We start from the raw sequence: 5,000 nt of genomic DNA, 5'->3' as shown, positions 1-5,000 counted from the left end.
CACACACACACACACACACACACACACACACACACACACACACACACACACACACACACACAGACACACGAGAGAGAGAGAGAGAGAGAGAGAGAGAGAGAGAGAGAGAGAGAGAGAGAGAGAGAGAGAGAGAGAGAGAGAGAGAGAGAGAGAGAGAGAGAGAGAGAGAGAGAGAGAGAGAGAGAGAGAGAGAGAGAGAGAGAGAGAGAGAGAGAGAGAGAGAGAGAGAGAGTAATAAAAAAAACAAGTAAATGGAAAAAAGATACATAGAAAGAAAGAAACAGACAGATATATGGACACAGTGACGGAGAAAAACAGACAGACAGACATACAGGCAAAAAGACAGACATACAGACAGAAAGACAGACAGACAGACACACAGACAGACAGACTAACAGACAAACACCTGTAAAAATCAATAGAGACAAACGAACAAACAGAGATACAAAGAAAAAAAAAGGTAGAGACAAACGAATAAAAAAAAGAAAAAAGGAAAAGGAAAAAAAAAAAACGAAATAAAGGATAGAAGAACGAAGGTCAGGTTTGCAGTAAAAAAACGAAATCCCAAATAAAAACAGTGAGGAATCATGTCGTCTTAAGTGGGCTACCAGGGACGAGATGAGCGGCTGGAATGTGACTACTGTGCCCTCCGTGAGACAATGAGATAACTGATTGTAAAGGTTGACGCCGCGATAACAGGTACGATAGCGAGAGAGAGAGAGAGAGAGAGAGAGAGAGAGAGAGAGAGAGAGAGAGAGAGAGAGAGAGAGAGAGAGAGAGAGAGAAAGAGTTTGTCTTTTTTTTTCATCGCGAGTACTTCAATGCCCGATCATTTTTTCCCGGTTCAAGGAGATGCCTGAAGGAGTTAAGGCGTCCTCATGGCTTCTTCGCCCCGTCACCTTCGCTTCCTTCACTGAATGCTCGCTTTGAACTTCTCAGCTGCATTGTATCTGAGTTGTGGAGAGAGAGCAGCTGTGATAAGTGTGCAGTGAGAGATGCTATGAAGTGAAAATATTATTGGCGAGATGACAGAGTGGAAAGAGAGAGAAAAATGCATACTTTCCAGTCGTTTCTTTTTTTTATTCGATAATTTAAATATGTCCTTTTTTTATGTTAGAATGACAATAACACATACGAAGTTGGACACATAACAGAATTAAATCATTATTGAAAGGATGGCTAAAATGTTTTTTTTTCTTTATTAATTCATATTTGCATGGACACTAAACACGGCTTATTCATATTTGGGAAGCGTAATAAGAAATTTGAAATAAATGACGATATGAAACCAAATTTATTAAAGAAAGGATAGTAAATATGATAATTTTCCCTTTTTTATCATTTCCATTTAGTGTGGACGCTGAACATAGTTGAAGATGGTAGTCTCTTTATATTCGGTACAAGAAAGGGGTTAATTTGTTCTTTCTGCACTTCAAACAGTAGGTGTGTAATTATAACGAACGGCAGGTATTCTTCTCGCAAAAGACCATGAATTAGGCACCTCACTCCTTCAGACAGGCGGCGAAATGTGTCAAGCTGTCTCACCGTAGGGGAAGAAGCACGACTAACTGTCTCTTCATGGCAGTGATACCCGGCAAGTGTTCCCTTCCCGTCTGATGAGCCGTCGCGGTGGTGGCGGCGACGAGGCACGGCCGTCAGCCCTGGGCGCCTGTTTGCCACTTCTGAGCTGGTAATCGCTAGGTACAAGAAAAGCATCAAGTGAAATATTGACAAAAACCGTCCATGCGAGCTGCACCTAATGACGGTGTTTCCCCGGCAGACAGACACCGCTGGTCCGCCCCTCGAAGGCCGCGGCTCTGGCGTGATTGCATGGGGCGCCATAAAAAGTAAAAGGGAAGAAAAATACGACATTAATAAATTTCTTTCTTAATCTAACTTTTTGCAGCAGTAAACTGTACATTGCCGTCCGTGGACGTTAGGTACGAGATATAAATACTTCAATTAATTAAGTACTCGTCGGTATAAACACAGATGTGTATGTTCTGACCTAACCCACGAGGGCAACAACCTCAGGAACACCATCTCAGATTCAACACCCGACACTCCCCCCATACCTCCCTCTCTCCCTCTCTACGCATCCACTAAACATTGAAATCACTCACAGTACATCGTTTCCATTTAAAACAGTTGCCAGTGTTTATAGTCGCGGAAAGACTCGTCTGACCGGTTCGGGCGATCTCGAGCGAATTAAAAAGAAAGAAAAAAAAAATAAAAACAGTAATGACAGCAAGTTCCTAAGAGGTGCAGCGTGATGAGTGAAGGTGGTTGTTCCCTGCACCCAGACTCTCCCTCACTATAATCAATACTATTTTCTTGCCATTTTACATAAGGGATTAAAGCTTAAGACAAGGAACGATCTACGCGCTAAGATTGTTCTCTACTGTTCATCGGAAAACAAAGAAAACTATATATAGAACACAATTTTTCTCAGAGTAACACCAATGTATAACGAATGTTTTGTTAACCATTTTATGCACATAACTATAAAAAAAAAAAAACTGAGGAATTTGTGATTTTTTGGGGCGATTTGATACTGTGCGCCCCCCAAAAAACGAAAAATCTTTTCTATACAATCTTTATCAATGTGACAGTGAAGCGCAAAAAAGACAAATGAATAAATTATAAAAGAGTAAAGACAGATATCTTCACGTCTCAACAAGCTCATCTGAATGATACTTGATTACCATGCCCCCAAACAATACACGCACACACACACACACACACACACACACACACACACACACACACACACACACACACACACACACACACACACACACACACACACACACACACACACACACACACACACACACACACACACACACACACACACACACACACACACACACACGGGAATAATACTAGCAAATCGCTGACCCATTTTTTTCATCAATCTTTGCTTTTCTCTCCTTTCACCAATTCAACTCACATTTGGAATAACTTACAACGAGTTACTGATTTTTATCCCCAACTTGTTGCTTCTCCTTCCTACACATATCGTCTCCTTAATGTTCTTGCGAGTGAGGCGACCAGCGATCGTAAAGTTTGTTGTGTAATAACAGGTCTGCGGCATCAATATTGTTTCTGGTTTGGTCAGTGACTGGTAGCGGCGGCAAAACCGATGTTGGGTTCCCCGTGACCTCCATTCCCAGAGCTACATTACCTGGAGGATTTATTTCACCGATGAATGTATGAATCAGTCTCTAATATTTCTTGCTTCCTGTGCACCACTCAGATAGCTGCCGTAACTAAGCCACGACGAGGGGCCACTGCTCAGCGTGTGGCGTACACCAGACTAGGAGGCCCCGGAGCTACCCCGTCACTCACTCACCCCACGGAACCTGCTGCTGCTGCTGATGATGAAGAGTTGCAAAACTTTACTTTCATCAAACTTTTCTGGAAGTAATCTGTAATGCACGTTCAAATGATTGCTTTTGAATATTCATTATTATAAACTGAATTAACTGATATAAAAAGGTCTCAATATTTTACGAACACTAAGAAATACACATGAAATTTCAAGACCAAAGCTAAGTACCCAAACAGCGGATAATTACTCTTTCTATCAACACACACACAAAGTTTCATCAGATAATTCAATAATATTTGGCGCTGATATTTCGTAACAGCATCTCTACATTATGCAATACTTTCATGTATTTTTAAAATAAGAACAAATATATTTATTTTTGGGCAAAGAAATATATGCGGTTAGTTTCACTTTTTCTTTCACTAGATATTTATGAAACATTGATTTATTATATTCATAATGAGGTATCTGTTCTTAAGGAAAAAGCGTGTTATGGATTAGGCCAGACATGCTGGCGCTGCAACACAACACAGCCTCAGTTTAGGTTGTCCAGCTAAAATGATAGAAGAATATTTTAAGACCATTCTGTATATGATACTTTACTTTGGAAGTAAATAAACAACTGTAGATTGTGAACGACACACGTGATACTCACCAAGATGACCATCGCCAGAATTTAGTTTGTTGTAGGTGATCAAGGGTGGTGGAGTTTGTAAATTCAACGAACGCACTGAGCTGTCATGTTACTGCAGACACCTTAAAAGCCTTGCTTCCTACAAAGCCCTTCTTCATTATAAGTCACAATGCTTGTGAGTCTAAAAGATAAACCAAAACTACTTATTTCACTTTATGGGATAAACTCCTCTCAGGTTTGCATAACTAGGAAAAATATATATAGTCAGACTCAAGAGAACGCTGGACAATGCAAGATAAAACATAAACACATAATTACAAGGAAAAGAAAAAAGAAATTCTTCAAGGAAGCAGGGAGCGTGCTTGCTGTGATGGCTGATGGCGGCACGCCATGGGACGCTGCTGGCAAGCAAACAAAAATGCACTCCAACTATATATACAACACGAAATGAAGGTAATGAAGAAAAATGAAATTGCGTAAAATGACAATGCCAATAGAAGAGGAAATAATATGTCTTACACACACACACACACACACACACACACACACACACACACACACACACAGAGAGACACAGACAGAGAGAGAGAGAGAGAGAGAGAGAGAGAGAGAGAGAGAGAGAGAGAGAGAGAGAGAGAGAGAGAGAGAGAGAGAGAGAGAGAGAGAGAGAGAGAGAGAGAGAGAGAGAGAGAGAGAGAGAGAGAGAGAGAGAGAGAGAGAGAGAGAGAGAGAGAGAGAGAGAGAGAGAGAGAGAGAGAGAGAGAGAGAAACCATAGTTCGACGAGTGAGACCACACGCACACACACACGCACACACACACACACACACACACACACACACACACACACACACACACACTCCATCACCGGCGTGAGGGTCCCTGAGGTGGCCGGCATAAACCCCCAACACAGGCGGCCACCTGGGCGTCGCACGGGCCAGGTGCGGCGACGGGACTCACCCGAGGCACGGCAGCCACTAGGCACCCGCTGACCCACACAAGCACTGCTCGCTTAGAGCAAATAATTACTCTAC

At 42.0% G+C, this 5,000-nt stretch overlaps 1 protein-coding gene across 6 annotated transcripts in view; it reads right to left on the bottom strand.

Annotated features, from left to right (window-relative positions):
- LOC123518577 (protein grainyhead-like) overlaps positions 1–5,000 on the bottom strand; it is a 494,700-nt gene that overhangs the window by 314,454 nt on the left and 175,246 nt on the right. The window lies entirely within an intron of this gene.

The sequence above is a fragment of the Portunus trituberculatus genome, chromosome 44 (assembly GCF_017591435.1).
Source record: "Portunus trituberculatus isolate SZX2019 chromosome 44, ASM1759143v1, whole genome shotgun sequence".
Lineage (NCBI taxonomy): Eukaryota > Metazoa > Arthropoda > Malacostraca > Decapoda > Portunidae > Portunus > Portunus trituberculatus.
The sequence above is the reverse complement of the archived record's forward strand: the minus strand, read 5'-3'. Positions and strand labels throughout refer to the sequence as shown.